Consider the following 20,075-nt stretch of genomic DNA (forward strand, 5'->3'; position numbering starts at 1 on the left):
AAGACGAGGGTGGGAAGAAGCGAAGGAGCTTTTGTAACTAGCTTTGCCCGTTCCGAAGAGCTGGCAGCAGCGACGGCGCAATTGAGCGAAATTGCGCACGTAGGACGCGAGAGACGGGAAACTTTACAATGCAAATCCAGCTGCCACGACCTGGACTGTTCTCCGTGTCGCTCGTGGCGGTAGTTGCTGATGACGGTGGTGGAATCGTTGCTGTAGCAAAAAACCTGGGCGGTACCTGGGCGGTACGGGTCGCGTCTGTCATATTACAGACCCCCTTCCCCCTCTCTCTTTCATCTGGATTCCTCTTAGGGACTTTTTGACAGCGTCAGATGTTGCTTCGCTGCTTTTTTTGCACCGGATTATTGCGAAAACTTTTGCGAAGAAGCCAGCTCTCCTTCTCTTTCTCTTCTCGTCTTCTACCCTGTATCATCAGCCTAAACATGTGCAGTCGCATTCAAAAAAAAAGTTAGAAAGACGCTGCTATTAAAAGCTAGTTTGCTGCGTGCGAGAACACACTTGAGTCTTTATTCGAATTTGGAACTCGCTCTGGCAGCTGAGAGACTATATTTATCATCTAACGAACCAATCTCGCAATGCGAAAACAACATATCTACCTTAAGTGACGTAAACCGCGGCTGAATCACTGCTTGGTTGCGAGGCCGGCGTATTTATCGAGAAGTTTATCTTTATCTCATATTTTTCAACATTTTCGCATATTGTGTCTATTTAACTAATGATTATTACACGTTTATACGCAAATTTACATTAGAAATACGAAAGAATAAAATTCAACAAATAATCCTTAGTTAATAATTTTATATTTGGTTGATTCTATTAAGCTGACGTATATACGAGTTGATTGCATGATGTGTATGATATTTAAGATAAGATATCAAACTATAATGTAAGCGCGACGTATAAAAACAGTTTTACGAAAAAGATCACTTGATATTTTGATAATGATAATTTTTATTATAGCGATTTATATAATTTTTACTTAATTATTTTTTTTATATTATTGAGCACAGTTAAATCAACGGACATATTGGACACGTTGCATAAAGTGTCTTGCGTGATGCTGCTCGGGTATATTCCGAAGAAAAGTGCAGGATCGTGATATGAATAATCACAGCGTTCTTCAAATACAGCCGTAGTCCGATCGCGTTTCTGATGTTAATGGGTAATATCCGAGCGTTTCCTTGAATGAATTCATATCCAGCGATCGAACGAATTTGCAATTATAATGAAACTCGTACATTTTGGCTCAGCCAGTGAATTATAGCATAAAATATAATACATTGATATAATAATCAGAATATATAATTATGCTATAATTCTTATACATATCTATCAGTGATGATGAAGTATAATAAAGATGTATAACATGATTATTTTTAAATATATTTGGCAATATGGAAAACATCTCGATTAAATGCTTTTCTATTACTCGCAAAAATTTCGTATTATGCGAAAAGAAATATTTTTTGCCATTGAAATTATTTTTTATTTATTAATGTCAAAATTACCAGATGAATAAAAAATGTATATATTATATACATATTATATACACTAAACTTTGTTAAGTGAATTTTTTCAAGTAAATTAACGGAATATCATGTATGTTTTTAAAATTGCTTAGATATTGCGTTATCGGAGTAGCGTAAAAAGTTGGAAAATAATTGCGGCACATTACGTACTACTTGTAGCAGTTGCGTAAGGAACTAATCTGCCAACCTTACTCAGTAAGGACGAATATATTAATGAGATAGAAAATAATAATATATATTATACTATAACTTGGCATATATGTATATGTCTTTAAAAAAATTTTTTCGCGAACAATTAATGTTCGAAAAAATTTACGCATTACCATCCGCGTTTTTTAGGCTCTTATTGCTCGTTCTTAATTATCATGTTGGATAATATATATTATTTATATACAATATTATTTTATAGATGACAATAGAATTTAATTATTCGGATGAATTATTATTGTGAGAGTTAGTAAATTGCCTCCAATATTTAAATTCGCTAACAGAGAAGTTGATTCTCAACATTGTCCAACATTTATTCATGAATCAAAAAGAGAAATGAATGAATATTCTTCTCGCTTATTTTATCATGAAAAGGCAAAAGATATTGTAAAGTCTAAATCCTACCACACTAAAGTTATTGCTGATACCACTATTGAAGTTTGCCGTGAGACTTATTCGATAAACCAATTGGAAGAGGATGATAGAAATAGTTTGAGGGAGGAATAAGTTTAATTTTCGTTATTATATATATAAAAGTATAAAAGATTACACGTTCTCTAGCGCGAAACGCTCGTCTAATATTGTAATGAAATACTGAAACTTTTTCACAAGTGTAAAATTACAAGTTTTATCTTCTGCTTTTTACGCGAAAACTTTTCGTCAAAAAGTTTTTAAACTCGGATGTTATTTCACAAGCTGTTACTAATTTGGATTAAATCGTTAAATCTTCGCCTTAATATGCAATATTGAATTTTTCTTTAAAGTTTTTACGGATAGATATATTACAAATTTTTTCTCAATATAAGAAATCATTTTTTTATCGATTAAAATGCTGCATTACCTGTAATGTGTCACATGTTCGACGGTATCGATCAGCACATCCGCGTCATCCACATTCTGAACGATGTGTGCCAAGTCCGTCAAGGTCGGTACGTGCTCCTTTCACGCCGTCTGATAATAATACTACTATTACGTAAGCATTATTTCGTACAGCGTTTTATTATTTTGTCACGTCGATGATAAATTTCAGGTGATTCGGCAACATTTATAAATACGCAGCTTCACGATTGCTTGTCTGTCTTGGTGAAATTACGAAGGGTTTCCACGTTCCGGATAAGTGAATCCGATCAGTTTCCCGATCGAGATAGAGGATAAGATGTCGAGGAAAATCTATGGTCGTCAGTCAATCACTATACGACGTTCACGATTTCATTCACAGCACTCGAGGAGCTCCATTCGTTCCGTTTCGCAGCACGGTTAAATCCGATTCCGAGTGAATTACAGACCATGCGACGTGGTCAGCCGCCAACGTAATACTGGGAAGTCCACACACTACAGCTGCTACATTTAAAAAGTAACAGTAGCCTATCATGTTAGCGCGCATCCATCGGAGACGTCATTCGCGACGATGCAATCGATTGACAGATTATCAATATATCGAATCAATATCGGAGTTAAGATAACTTAACTATAGAATAGATAACTTAACTTTCACGAATTGTGAACATCAATGGATACTTATCAGTCATGTGTTATTATTTTTGTAGATCGTGATATTAGATTTAGATATCTATAATGTGAAAGATTATTAATATAATATTTTTTAAATATAGTACTTTTTAAATATAAATTATCGATTCTTCTAAGATCTTGATCATTATATCATGAATCATTCATCTATAATAATCAATTTTAAAGAGATCAATTATTTATTTTTATTAAGAGATATCAGTAATCTCTCATTAATTTATTATTGACATATAAATTAATTATTCGCGCAACTGCAAAAGTAATATAAAAAGCAATCATGTAAAATTAATTACATAATTAATCTGTATTTCGAAGATGGGTATATTTTTGCAATTTATCGAATAGCGATAATCATACAGAAATTGTTCGACAAACAATTTTCTTTCGGTAATTAATCGTCCGCACGAGAACAGAATTAGCCACTATAAATATACCGTGAGATATTAAAATAGCTTCGATTGTTAATAGTAATTTCTCGCAACCATGTATAATTGCTTATTAATATTTTTCTGCTCCACTTGTTTATAAATTGAGATACGTAATTTTATTTCACGCTGCTACATCAGCAGATGTATTTTTAGGCAGACTGCGAAATATATTCGTATATATTTTATCCAGGGCTGGCTCAAAAAATTGCGGTACCTGTAGCCAATTTTGTTTGATCGATCAAGGTCATTTAAACATAAAATTTAACGTTCTTATCCTTAACGCAAAATTTAATCAAGATTGCTTGTGTGCATTGATTAAGAATATCTTGAAAATAATTTAAATAATTTATTTGATCTTCTGTTGTTGAGTTATGTTTATAATTACTTTTTTAATTTAAGAAACCCTTACACGTCCGTATCATTTGATTTGCGCTTCTAAGCCTGTAAGCGCCCTTGTCATAGTATCCAATTAGCCACTCCCCTAAGAAAAGCTTAATTCCCCTAAGAAAGGCTTAATTTTGTTCTGAAGAGAATTATTGTGCAGGCCTGTTTGGAGAGAGAAATCTCATAATTGATCGCGAATGGAATTTCACAGGAAGGAGTATTGTCATATTGTCTTTACTTAATAATGACTTTACCCATAGTCACGATGCATACGGCAAAAAGACGCGTTAATTTGCGGTTCGCAGCACGTGACTTTGAATGATAATTCGTTATCAGTAGTAGAGACTGCAAAAACATGATAAATCAATAAAGATTGAACGATTAAAAAGTACACAATTAGTTAACTTATGAACAAACAATGAATAAAGAGGGTGTATATCTGTTTGTACTGATATGTATCAGACTTTATTTATTTCTTGAAATGAGGTTGCTATCATCTTGTATTTGTTTGATCTGTCTTGTGTCTGTTTGATCTGTCTGTTTGTACTATCCATATGCACAAGATAATTACATAGTTCTTACTCTCGTTTAATCTTTATTGATATATTATCATCAGTCTCTTGCTAATCAGAAATTCGTGTCTCGAATCATATCACGTGCTACAAAATAATTCTGTTTATTAAGTAAGGTCATTAATATTATTCGTTCTTATCTGCTTTCCAGTATTTTTTAAAAATTATATATATACTTGTTTTAAATGCGAAAAATATAAGTGTTGAGAGATATAGAAAGAGACAGAGAGAAACAGATCGATGCGTATGTCGAATTATATCTTATTTATATCGTTGATGATTCAATTAATGCACACAATTAATGTTAATATATATTTTACATTTTATTTCAATTAATATTGACATATATTATTTACATTTTATTTTAATTAATATTAACATATTTTATTTTAATTAATATTAACTTATATTATTTTATATTTTATTGTATTATACATTTTTTTAGAAAAAAATATTAGGTTAAATTGTTTAGTTTGACTCATGTTCTGTTTGAAAATTTCTAGGATATAGTTCAATACTTAAAAACGCGAAATTATGGGTAGAGCTAGTGGAAAATATTCGAAAAATTTAGAACATTTATATCACAAGTAACACGCAAATGCGCCTCGGGGATGGTAGCTGCATTGTTCGCGAAACCTAAAACGCAAACTCTCATACCGCGCGCCTGAAGTGGAAAGTAACTCTTGTCTCGGCGTCCCACAACTGTATTTCGTATAATGATAGAGATTGATACGAGTTAGGAAGTGCTCAACAAGCGACTGATGTCTAGATTCGTCTAATTTCGTTGTCTCTCATCTTATTCTCCGCTTTTCCGCATTGCAATTTCAAGACTTTACGATTGACATGTCTCTGCAATTTTGATACTCCGACGCCGATTTTGAGTTTTCCGAAGCTCATTCAATGCAGAAAATCTGTTGTTACAATAATGTTACAAAATGCTCGGTACGGATAACCGGATTATTTAATTAACGGACGCATTTAGTAGCGCGCGAAATTTCGCGAGCGGAATAGCGGATGCGAACAGACTCTCAATCGCGTAATCCACTTTCGGCGAGAGTTATATTTCCATAATGTAATTGTAGAATTATGGAGATTGGATTTGGCAAGTTACGAATCACCCTTGCGTAACGAATATTAGCTCTGCGATAAAGTTTACATACTATTCGTTTCAGTATTAACGAAACATTTAGATGAAGATAGATACTCACAGATATAGAGAACTGATGGAAAGCTGAATGATCAATTCAGCAAATTAGAAAACGTTTCCTCAATCTATATATATTTGTTACGTTATACGTGTTGTACTATATAAATAATTAATAATTAAAATATATTTTATATTCAAGATATAATTTATATATTTACATTACATTTAAACATATGATTAATGGATAATACAAACAAATAATACAGACAAATTTACATGTTACTAGCTCCATATATCGGTAATATATCATTTGCTTCCTGTCAATGTAAAGAAACAAAAATTTTTTTTCGCAATGCAAGAGCAAATTTTCTATGAAGCTCTGTGCAAAAAGGCGAACGCGCCAAAATAGCAACTCACAGTTATGTAAGCGACATTGAGTTTATATTTCACCTGTCGTTACACTCTATGATTGCACCAATTCGAATTTTGCTCTATGTATTTTGCGCTCGTCACTTTCCATCTTGCAATTCTGTTTTTTTTGTGTTTGCCTAATATGGCCAATATTTTTGCGCACAGTGATTTGTAAATTTACAAGAGCAAATTTTTTTATATCAATGCCCGCCGTAAGTATAAATTCTTCATTATGTGCGCCAAACAATTACCGCACTGCAGCTGAGAATGATTTAAATACGCGCTCTATAAAAGTACGCGCTTAAAGACAAACTATTGCGCAGAAAGTAACGATGATATTGATAGTAACGGTAATAATAGTAGTGGTACAGTAATGGTGTTAGTAGTAGTAATAAAAGATGTCGTCTCTCGAGCACGTCTGAACTCTTGCCAAAACGCCAACGAGAGATTGCAAATGTTTATCTCGGCGCTAAGAGATTCCCTTGTGACGTCAATTTGTCACGTGTCTTATATTCGACTCATGATTAATTGCGTTCATAGATACACGCAATTTGCAGATTAGATAATCGAATGCTGCCTGCAGCAGGTACCATTACGTACAGGTGGTTAAATCCGATAAGGTTGAGTTACACGTGTGCACCGGCTGCATATTGCGCCGTAATGATAACGGGGATAAAAGACTTTTATCTCGTTGCGACTATTTTCCCTCTTGCATCGATTTGCACACACTTATTTAATATCTTAAAATTTCGTCGCGATAAATATATTTTTGTATTTTTCACTCGATGGACGATTGAATTCTTGAATTTTGCGATATACTACTAAATAGATCGTATTACTTTTGCAGCGAAAATCTCCGAATCAACATTATATATATGCTTATTATGGTATGAATATTTTGCAAAATTCTGGAAATGAAAATATTCATCTGAAAATATTCTTCCGCGATAAATATATTTTTATATTTTTCACTCGATGGATGATTGAATTCTTGAATTTTGCGATATACTACTAAATAGATCGTATTACTTTTGCAGCGAAAATCTCCGAATCAACATTATATATATGCTTATTATGGTATGAATATTTTGCAAAATTCTGGAAATGAAAATATTCATCTGAAAATATTCTTCCGCGATAAATATATTTTTATATTTTTCACTCGATGGATGATTGAATTCTTGAATTTTGCGATATACTACTAAATAGATCGTATTACTTTTGCAGTGAAAATCTCCAAATCAACGTTATATATATGCTTATTATGGTATGAATATTTTGCAAAATTCTGGAATGAAAATATTCATCTGGATGTTCATTCATTCGTTTTACTTTGCTGTGAACGAGTGTATGTTCTTATATGTAGTACAGCTATGACGTCAGCAATCGACCACGCGAAATAGGTCTCGACTCTCACCGAGACACAAATTCACGGATTGTGTACCAAAGTATACATTTTCTATCGCACTTAATGTATACGCTATTAATAGAAATTAAATTATTTGCGGAATTCTGTAGCACAGAGAAATGACGAACACCGTAGCGAATACTGTATGAATATTTATACATATTGTAATTATAGATGTGATTCATGTATTATGGATTGCTATCGGTATTCTATAGTTTCTGAAAGAGAGAGTAATTGATTTTTTCGATTATTGATAGCAAGGAATGTTGTCAAAGAGTTTATTAATTTTGATGTTAATTATTTTATTATTAATATAATTATTAAGGAAAATTTCTCTTTCATTCAAAGTCAGAAATAATACAATACATAAATGATATTTTTTCTTTCTTCTATAATATATTAATTTTTACTTCAAATACTTTTTTTAGGAAATTTACGGTACGTATATGAGCCACAGAATTTCTGTAGGACAAGTACATAGCGTACGATAGCTATGCGACCAGAAAATTGGAATATGATACAAAATCAATATATACTGTCGCAATACAGCCATAAACAATCGAAAAATCAGATACACAATATTGTTACGAAATTGTTGCGGATATTATGTACAACGTATAATTTATAAAAAAAATTTAAAATTTAAAAAACATTAAAATGCAGAAGCAAAAACTAATTGTTATATACAAATTTTCAATCTATTATATTTGCTTATAAATTTAATTACATAATTTTTGATGCATTAGATAATCATTATTATATATTATCATTACAATATATTAATTTTTTTTAAACTATTATTATAATTCTTAAATAAATTATGTCATAAAGAATACAAAAATTTAGAAAGAGGAATTATTTCCGAGTGTTGATAAACACATCAATATAAGCTCTTGTAATGCTGTGCTTTGAGGTTGAAATATATTGCGACGCAAAAAGATATGAGAGATACGTTACACAATAATTTAATATTGTTTTAATCATGTGTCATTACATGTATTTAACAATTTTGGAATTGTTCAAAATATATATAAAATTATTACAATTATGAATAATCTTTCTCTTTCCACTTTTAAATATAATACTCTATGTATCGACCGGAATTTATTTAATGTATTTTTTATTCATTCATTAAACATTTAAATTTATTTCATATTTATTATTAAACGCATTATTTAAATGGTTTGTAATAATTCTTGTTTCACTAAATTTAAAAAAATTTATTTTTCAATTTATCCTATATATGGAGTGTCCCATTTATCATGTGCATCCCAAATAACTTTTTTGGACTTATATTAAAAAATATTTTAAATAAATGTTTGTAATTTTAAGGGAAAAAGATAGGGATATTGGTTTGACCTCTTGAGTGCAGCTGCCAACCTATTTTTCTTAAATGAAATCATCTTAATTTTTTATATTAATCATTCTTCATATATTCAATGTGAAAAATAAAGATAAAATGACCAAAAATTAAATAGTTTAAGAGATATTTTATACTTTGACATACTTTTACATAAACTATGAAATATTTTGCAAAATATTCATTTTTTGAATATTTTATTTAATTCTTTTAACAAAGTAACGAGAGAAGTCAATTAACGCGAAAAAAAACATTTTTTAGTACGAGTCCAAAAATAAAAGTTATTTAAAGTGTATAAGCTTAAATGGGACACTTTGTACACATATATTCGATTCTATTATGTAAATTTTATTATAACACAGTTTTTATAAATGAACTTGTCAGATAAGTTTTTAGTATATAACATTATTTTATATTGCATTACCTAAAATATAATTTTCCACAATTTATTATACCGTTGGTTGCGTCTCAAATTTGTTGGTTTCGCGGGTATCATCTGTAATTGTCATCTGCAATTCCCTGCGTGTTCCGAATAGGGAGTGAAGATGACTTCCTGAGGTGTATTTCGTGCTTATGTTCTGAAACGGTTTATGATCGGTAGAGCGTATCCATGAGCATTCGTGCCTGATATTGTGACGCGTTGCACTGGTGACAACGACAGTTCTCTGTTGACAATACGCGCTATTACATATGTGCTAAACGAGTATGCAAAATAAATTTCAGATCACAATCCATTTCTGTCATATGAAAAAAAAAAGATCTCTCTACAATAAATGAAAATTCGATTGGCTACTATCAATCACCATTTTTTCATTTTTCACATTTAATTTAACTTTCTAGATGAGTTTTTAATTAAGAATCTGATAATTGGAAAACATTGTTCAAGCATAAGTTTTAAAGTTTTTGAGGTATATGAATACATAAATGAGATATTATATATTCATTTAATGATTTCAAATCATAAAGATACATTTTAAAATAAAATTTTGAAATGGATTTTTTTGGAATAAAGAATTTAGATTTAATGATATGCAAATCTCTAATTATATAAGTGTGGAAATAACACATTATATTATTATCGTTTCCAATTCTATTAATAACTCGTATTGTGTTCGTAAAGCAACTTGTGTCAAAATCCAGTCGTGCATGTTACCAAGTATATTGACTATGTTCTGTTACAGACATAATTTACAACCTTATAAATCCCATCTAGTCACATGTTGCGGAAGGTCGATGAGCCATTGTCCTTCCTGTCGTGCACTGCTGCGTTCTTTGCTTGAATACTGCCACCAATTTATTGTTTCTTTACTTAAACCGCGATTAATAATATTTATTTATGGCATTACTTCCATCTGACGCAAATTGCATGAATATTATATTCTGCACTTGTATTTAAAGAGGATCCGGATATATTATAATATATCCAGATATATATGTCTAATATCATAAAACAAAACTTCTCTTAAATTCATAAAAATAAATAAATAATAAAAAAATATAGAAACTCTTTCTACTTATAAATATTATATTTAATATTTAAATATTAAAATAAATGTTAAAATTTTGTTTCTTTAATTTGTCAAACTCGAAAAAACATTTTGGTAACATTTATAAATATTTAATTTTAACTATAAGCAATGTGTACATAAATAATAAGCACCGAGTGTACAATATTTTGAATCACGTGCATTTAAAAGATTAATTGAAGTAACGTTACAGATATTTATAGCGCAATCAATTCTACGCAATTAATGGTCGAATATGCCATTATTTGATTTGATAATAATTCGTTTAAACAATGCAATTTAACGGTGATGCGAATTACTATTAAATCGATGAATATCAAATTATTTTGATCACGGTTATTTCCCCGTGAGAATAATCATTTGGGGGCTTTCGCTTGACCGCGCAGGTACAGTACCGTTGTGCGCGATGTATCACGATTTATGATACCTACAGGAACAAAGCTATGCAGGTATCGCATGGTATTCATCACTAGGATTGTTCAGTGAAAGGTTGTACTATCGCATGAATTTAAGCAATTTGCTGGGATACATATCTTTGATAACTGTACGAGCGTAGAAATTTCATGGGAAATCTTTAATGGATGTCTCGCGTACCAAGCTGATACAGCCTTCACAAAGAGGATATATCAACTAGGATCGTTATTTATTTTGGACCCTGCCTTAAGAACGACTTTATGTACGATATAATCATAGATCGCGTAATGGATGGATACACGAAGCAAAGTGCGTCTAAAATATGTGAAAGTAAAAAAGCACGAGTGCAAATGTTTGTATGTATCAGATATATTTTTCGGCCCTTTTTAAATATAGTGTCATATTTCACGGCTGTATAAATAAAAGATGAAAGATAAATTATATATGTTGGTTATAAATCATCTTATTTTCATAGAAAGCATATGGAAGTTATTGTAACAGATCCACTCGGTTCAAGCGTAAATATGTTTGAAGAAGGTTAACAGAAATTTCCTTCAGATGCATTAATTCTTCTCATAAAAATGTTTATTTTTGCATGGATTTGATAAAAAGATTCTACGAGAACTTTTTATGAAACCTTTTAACGTTTTACATTGGGATAATTATTTTATTCGCGATAGAGTTACTTTATTCGTACCTTTTCTTAGGACTACAATGGAACTGAAAGCTCAGACATTTTTGTAAAACGTGATGGATGAATCAAAATGATCGTTAGAAAAATTTTACAATCAATCAAGTTTTATTTTGACAAAAGATGTAAAAAAATTTATCACAAATAATACATATTTTACACTCGGCTTCTCTTTATGTATATTACTAGTTATAATAATATAAAGTAAGAAATTTTATGTTGAAACAAATGATAATAAAGGTATTAAAATTCATAACACGCGCACGTAAATATAATATGAAAACATAAAAATAATATATAATATATAATTTTTATAAAAGTGATATAATATTTATTTGTTGCTTCAATTTCTCTCAGTATGGATCGTTGAATTTTTGAAAGTTTTGAGAATTTTCAGATAACGGAGCGTAACAGTTTATGTCACCACATACATAATGCATTGCCATGTTTGCCATGCGTTGTTCTATCGAACTTCATCCGCTATGTAGAACTTTAAGCCTCTGGGCAAAGCTCGAAATAGCTACATACAGTCACGCACAGTTTCGCGAACTGCTAATGTTACTGCTACTATGTCTGTTAATAGCATCATGCGTACTGTATACCCTCTGTGTATATGCAATGAGGCATAATCAGGAAAATGCATCTTTTATAATGGATCCAACAAACTCTATACGTATACAGTTCATAAAGGAGTTTCTATAAATTGTAGCCACATATATATCTCACATTTACATTATATTTGTCTAACAATTAACAGTCGATGCAAGAGTTAATTTGTTTTTACATGTTACGAAAAATAATTTTGCCACAATATATGTTTTTTATAAATGTTTTAATATTCTAAAAAAAAGTTCATTATTTTACTACATATTCCATAAAAACGAATGTTTATTAAAATTACTGATATGTATTATAAATTAAATTTTTTTTCATGATATATATTATTTAAAATAAAATTATAATCATGTGATATATATATATATATATATATATATATATATTTAATTATAATAATAACTGAGTTTTAAATTTTAGTAGTTTTAAAAATTAATTTAAGTTTAATTCTGGCGAAAGTTGATACATGTAAAATTATAAGATAAATTGATGTATGCTAGAAATTCAATACACTGTTTTTAACAGCGTAATTCTACATTACTAAACTGTATTAGTTACTTTACTGTATTAGTTTGATATGTAATTCCCATAATCTTGTTAGAGTTTCATTAATAATTTCTTGAAGTTGCATGACTTTGAAGCTTCAAAACTTCATCTATAATAAGTTAACAATTTATAAGTTTGCTCGTGGAGTAAAATAATTTCCAGAATATATATATATATATATATATATATATATATATATATATTTATTTTTTTTTCTCTCTATTTAATAAATAATTACAATATTTCTAAAAACTAACCCGACGAAACGAATGTTAAAACATTGCGATTAAATTCCATTATCGCAATTATTATAATCGGACCTTTCCATTTTATAGCCCAATGATCAGATTATAAACACATAATCATAAATCGTCGGGATACGGTCGTGTATCTTATAAATTTGTACGTTACTAAATGATAAGCGTAGCATCACGGACATCCAACAATTTCCCAAGAGGCCGATATGTGTTTCTTGACAAATTCGATATCTTCGTATTTCGGCTCATGCGTCACGACGCATGACGTAGCGGTGATATAAAAATCGATGTCCGCGATCGAGAATCGTGCCACTGGACATAGGAGCGCACTCGCAGACGTCACATGTGCCTTTTGTGGGAGCCACTATGACAATGTATACGTCAGTCTAGTCGGCGAAGTTATGCTCTATCCTTCTTTATCCGCCCTTTCTTTTCCACATCCATGACGTCATCGCTACCCCTACCGTAGCCACCCGGTCACACTTCGACCCACGACGATCTATCTCTGTCTTTTCCCTCTCTCTTCCTCTCTTCCTCGATTCTCTTTCTCTCGCTCTCTGTCTCTCTCTCACTCTTTTTCCCCTTTTATCTCTTTCGCATACACTCTCTCCCTCTTTGTCACAGAAAGAATCGCGAATCTGGCAAGGGTCGATACACCCCTGTCCCTACTCACACGATTCTGCCATCTCGACCGCCCCTGCGCGGTTCACCCGCGCACACACGGATTGGCGCATACGTATGCAAAAATTGCGAGAAAACGAGTGGGACGGAGAGAGGGGGGGGGGGAGAGCCAGGAGAAAAGAAAAGGATAGATGATATAGAAGAGAGAGCGAGAGAAACAATGTACCGATAATGAAGAAAAAAAATAGAAAAGTTTCCTGAAAGAAGCAAGAGAGAAAAGAAGTACTTGCGCGTTGAAGAAAAGGTAGAAAATAAGTGGACAGTACGATATATATACATATAAGAAAACTTTGAAGCGAGACAAACGTGTGGCGAAAGGTGTTCTACCATACGGACTGGCTAGCACGTTAAGAGGAAAATAAGACAAATAAATAACGTTAGAGTGATCACGTACTTGAAAATTCCATCAGGATTATGAGAAGAAAAGAGAGATTTGGAGGGAAGATTAGAGCTGGGGTTGAACGCAAGGGTTAAGAATTAAAGGCGGAGAGAATCAAGTTACAGTAGTGGATAATAATCTAACGATCGTTACAGAGTGCGGATAAATGAGAGAGAGAAAAACGAGAGAGCGAATTTATGACCTTGCACGCTCGAAAATTCGATAAGGATGCGATCTAAAGAGAAAAACGAAGCGTTTTGAACGAAGTTGAAGCGCGGATAATGCAGGACGAGCGTGTAAAGAAGGGATTTATGGACGGAATATTAAAATGAGCGAACGAGAGGAAACTAGAAGGGGATAAATATGCGGTTCCCTCAAAAGTTTATCCAAGTGTGCGCGTAAGTGAGGAAAATCGGAAACGATCTAAATGGAGCGATATAAGAGATCATTCCTTGCCAACGAGAGACGCAACTGAAGCGAAGGGAGAACGACTCGGTATCGACGAAAGTGGGACAAATAAATAGCATTAGCGTGATCGCGTGCGAGCGAGCTGATGGAGAGGAAGCAATCAGGATCAGGAAGTAATTCGAGTGGGTGGAAAAGATGAAGGCGGAGAACAGCGTTATGATTGACGCGAGTAAACGGACGTTAAACCGTCGCATAAACAATGATCGATAATAATAGAAATAAGAGAAACGATCGAATCGTGGCACATTCTTGACTGGAAAATGAGGCGAGTGAGGAATAGATGACGGTATCAGGCACTGATATGGAGATGAATGAGAAAAAAATTGAATCGCATTAAGCGATGCCAACGCAAAGAGCATCGTTTTGCGAATCGAGCGATCTACAGCAGGATATATTTTTTCCTTGCCTATCTAAGAGAATTAATCGCTTCAAGCTTTCGATGGAAACTTTCATTTTATACAGAATGTTCAGTAGAATCATATATATCTAATGTGGTCAAGAGGACAGAATATTGAATTAAAACACACATGATCGTATCGCTAAATCAGAAATAAATATTATTGCGAGAAGATGTTAGTTATTTTTTTTGCTCTATATGATAAAAAAAAATTCGTTGATTTAAATCTCCGATATCGTTATAAGTTTGTCTGATTCTAAGGTCTTGCTCCGAGATTCCTAAATTCTTTGTCGATGTTCCAATCTTTTTTTTTAGTCACTTTGATGATGTGAAACTTTCCTTGGACTTCGGATTCCAGAAATTTATATACTTTTTCTTGATCAGCGCATTCCTATTTCAAGAAGTAAGGCCAATCACCGATAAATTATCGGTGATAATATTTAATTCAGCATTTAATTTAATTCATCTATACCTCAACAAATGGAGAAGCATGCGTTCAAATTGCGTTATATGTGATAGAAGTCTCATAATATCTATTGTTTCGAAGCAAATTCTTGTTTATCGATAAATGTACAAATAAACATATGTTAGCGCTCCTTTCAAAGAGACATCAAGTCAAAACGATTTCAAATAACATACAATCGCATGCTTACAAGATGCATGTATATATATATTTTTTTTTTTCAATAACTTCTCGCCAGGAGAAGATCAAAGAAACGTTTGTCTTTGAGATCAAGACGATGGAAAGAGATTGATTCTGCAAGCGAATAATGTGCTTCCGTTAGCCCCAGTAAATTACAGAGCGAAGAGTAAATAGTGACGCAGCTGAAGTGAATCGCAGGGGTTGAAGAAGAAGACTGAAACGTTTAAATAACGAAAGATGGAAGAAGCGGAAGGGGTGTCTTGGGGGTGACGCGAGCCGGTTTAGGTGTCTGCGTGCGAACGCAATACGCACGCAGGAGCGCCCTCTGGTGTGACGTCACAAGGGCGGGGTCCTCTCGTTAACGGCACTCGGCTTGCATCAGCATCCTGCAAAAGAATGCGCAACATGTGGGACGGTTGTTGATCCAGTGACCGTATCGCGTCCCGAAAACTGACGTCGTTCGCTTCCAAGGAGCATCATCTCGCTCTTCGGCAAGCCCTTGGTCGCAAAAACGTCAAGGCACTCCTCGTTCTCGACGCACAATACTCGATCTCCCTTTATTCCCCTCGTTATCGCTTAACAGCAAATTAACCGCGACCCTTGTTTTTATGAATGGGAAAGAAACGTTCGCGCGTAAAAAGTCTTGATCCATCCGCGACAGTGGCAACAAAGAGCGCGAGAACCATAAAGTTAATGACGAACTTTTTAATGTGCACGCTCGCGCGCCTTGTCGCGTTTTATAAGATCATTAAAAGATTATTACGGGGATGATATTCTCTTCGCGGGGTATATTACTTTAATACTTATCACTGCGGTCCAAGGAGCATTCCTTTTGATTAAATAATATTTTTATATTCGAATATACGCTTTATGTGAAATAATCATTGCGGCTGAATAATAATGCAATGTTAACGATAACGGAGCTTATTATTATAAACGGAGGATTTTTATAAAATTGGAGGTAGAATACAATTGCGAGAATAGGATACGAGCAAAGTATCGCACGTAATCGTTTTTTTTTTCAGCGAAATGGAAATGACGGTAAGATAGCCGGTACAACAACGGTTTGCCATAAAGGCGCTCGACAGTTTGTTTTTTTGCGGCAGGAAAGGGTCGTTTCCCGTCTAATGGCGCTTTTATCTGCGTTTGACAGTGCAGCATCGGGTACTCCGTCGTCGGTGCATTTATCGAAATTGTGCCTCAATTTTCCGCCCTTCATTCGCACGATAGATTGGAAGAGCGTGTGCCGAGATGGCACATTAGGCACACCCAGTATAGACCGCACGTGTGAAAGGACGCATATGGATCGAACGACGGAAACCGTGGTAGGAATTCCTGTTTAGTAGGATGTTCGAGATTCTTAGAACGCGGACGACGACTTACGTGTACGTTACACGGAAAGCGCACTCGCTCCGTTACATATATACCTACGATCGGTTGCGAGAGCGATCTGATCGCTCCGAGGATCACGAAGAGGTATGTCGGGAAATCCTTGGTGCATCCGCGAAACTACGCCGGAAGATCGATCACGATCGTATCCGTGGAGGAGACATCGTCGAGCTCGAGGACGATCGCGACGCAATTGCGGAAGTAAATTCCGTGGTAGACGGAAATGGATGATTTGTTTCGAGCATGTGTCGGAAGCTCTGAGACACGGGGATGTAATAATGGATGCAGCTGAGAGACGGAGCGAGAGAGAGGGATAGAGAAGGAGATATTGCATTTCGCTCCTTATCTCTGTTATCGGCATTTAATTAATGCATTACTTCTCGTTTAATCAGAACCCGCTTTAATTTTTGATAGAGGCATGACGTGAAGATAGGGAAGAAATGGTTCTCGTTATTTAATATATCGTATTAAAATTTTGCGAGATGTATTTCTTTAAAGACGCGACTAAAACAAAACAACATTTTGTTTTTCCAAATAAAACATATATCTTGTACCACGTAATGTTTTATTTCAATAATAGCCACGTGTCGAAAATTTACCTACGAGAATATAAAAATATTTCTGCTTGGAGAAATACAAAACATCAACCTTTATGTTTTTCATACTTTCGTTAAAAGCCGCAGAATTCATATTAATAACTGATTTTCTGGAAAAGTTTTTTAACGCGCAGAATAAAATGCCCTGTATATTTTAGTAAAATATACTTTAAAACTCTCAGATGAGTTATTGACCAATAATGTAAATGTACTTTGACCTTAATCTTTTTTTGACCTTAATCTCTAAATAATCCTTTTATTGAGGAAGATAATGTAGAATATGTTGCATATATAGTTGCACATATAGTTTAGCTCATTTCTTATTTTTCATTAAATATGCAACTTGTTAGTCTCGCGAATAATTTTTGTTAAATAACAATTTTTCAACAATTTGTACAATTTTTCGTTTATCTACGATTTTATTTGCAATATTTTAATAGTTTATTATACTTATTATTAATTAATGTATCGAAGATACATATTAAAAATAATAAAATTAATATAAAATTAATTTTTTGATTAATATTGTAACTTTAAGATTAATAATAAATAAATTTTCCTAATTTTCTTACAATTTAGAAAATAATTACTTTCGAAATTAAAACTTATAAAATTCAGTTTTAAGTTACTACAAAACTGACATCACTATTCGCGAGATAGATTATTCCAAATCTAGGTGCAAAGCTAATGCAAATATAATTCCCTCAACAACAAGTTGTTGAGGAATATTCTCCGATGCAAATAATATGTTGTAATACTGCGCCAAATTGTTGCGAAAACATATATAAATTTCTCTTGTCTTGACAAGATGCTCAATTATCAACATAAATTTTAGATTGTAATAACTCATATCTATCAGAAGAAAAGATAGACAAAAAGAGAGAGAAAACGCAAATCACCGCGGACATAAGATTTAATTAAATTAACTAATTGCGCTTTTTAATTACTATTAATTTTTTGCGAAAAGAGAATATTTAACTTGTACTTTGCACATTTTAATAATCTTGAAAAGTTTTCTGCTAGGATGGATGTCGATAGCTTTATCTTTTATTTTTATCAGACGGAGTCGATGACTAATGTGTGAGTTATCGAGATATTGAAGGACAGTCGAGAGTTTAATGAAATGAGATTCAGTTAGAGGTGTTCCATCTCATCGCTCTTCTCAATAATATCTAATATTAAAGAATTATGAGTCATTTTTTTTACATCTTTTCACATCCAACATCAAAATGCATGATCAAATCGCGATGATAGATAGCCATACGTTATCTCGGCCGTATATCATTTTATTGCATTTCCAATATTGCATTGCTGCAATTTTATCGTTATTTGCCGACATATTTGTTGCGTTTCTGTATTATAATAAATTCAGGTCATGACGCGAATATTTGCAAATATTTTCGACACGCGTGAAGTATCAGCATAATAGGCAGAACGGAATTTTCCTTGACAGATGCTAATTAAAATATGCGTGCACTGTTTGTATTATTGGCTCCACAACGCATGTATTTTCGAGAAGTTAGGTGTGAAATTTATGTGTACCAATTAAGATTTACAATGTATCAAATTCAATATGCAATATTTCTCTTCTTTGTTTGTACATGTGTATATAGCATACATATATGCATGTTAATTGAAAATTAACTATTAAATATTAAATATCTTAGTTAGTTATAAAACTATAACTAACTAAGTGTATTTTATTTTTTTATGTAAATTGATATAAATTTTTCGATCGACATACGAAAAAAATTCAAAAAGTTACACGTTATAAATCACTTAAAGGAAGTCTTTATATCAAAAATACTTACACGTATTAGAATAGTACTCTAAAAATGAAATAAAATATATAATAATATTTGCGCCTATTACATTTTCATGAATCCATTGTGTGTGTAGACGGATATAAATACAGTTATCGCATAACTTATTGTACATCTCTTACTCTTAATAAAAATTGTATAAATCTACCTGGTCTAATTTTGTCTCACATATTCACAGTGTATTTGCGTTCTGATATTCTTGGCAACATCTGCAAGTAATAATCGTCATCGTCTATAAATTTCTCGGATATAAGCATAATAGTTGTTTCAAAGAGTTCAAGCATTTACTGACAATCTTGATTGATATTGGATAATTAAGATTAAAGTATTCTCAGACTTATTCCATACGAAATGACCGAGAACACAATTGCGATTATTTTGAAATGATTTTACTAGGATAACAATGTTAATATTTATCAAATATATCATTCCAAGCATTGGAAGCAAGTTATCGATTAAAATCGCTAATGGCAAATTTTTACAGCGCGCGCAAGATTTCTTTCAAACAAGTTTCTTCAAGCATGCTCACCTATTATTATATATATGCCAGATAGCATCCGCGTCGCCAAAATTTAAACATGTCGAGGACGTCTCGTTTGATCGGTAGACGTCACCGACGAATCAGCACAATTGTTAACTGGCACTTTGTTGCAATC

General features: G+C 32.7%; 1 protein-coding gene across 3 annotated transcripts in view; it reads right to left on the minus strand.

The window, feature by feature from the left end:
* The window catches only part of LOC105248564 (sodium-coupled monocarboxylate transporter 1), a 152,667-nt gene that overhangs the window by 25,790 nt on the left and 106,802 nt on the right, over window positions 1-20,075 (minus strand). Inside the window, exon 1 of one of the 3 annotated variants that reach the window (XM_011253413.3) lies at window positions 2,596-3,083. The exons of 1 other annotated variant lie outside the window; for it this stretch is intronic. The gene's annotated coding sequence lies outside the window, so the exon portion shown is untranslated. Of the gene's footprint in view, window positions 1-2,595; window positions 3,084-20,075 lie in introns of those variants that run through there. One more of the 3 variants, XM_011253412.3, reaches the window with a different exon arrangement.

The sequence above is a fragment of the Camponotus floridanus genome, unplaced genomic scaffold, assembly GCF_003227725.1.
Source record: "Camponotus floridanus strain SB8 unplaced genomic scaffold, Cflo_v7.5 scaffold71, whole genome shotgun sequence".
Taxonomy (NCBI): Eukaryota; Metazoa; Arthropoda; class Insecta; order Hymenoptera; family Formicidae; genus Camponotus; species Camponotus floridanus.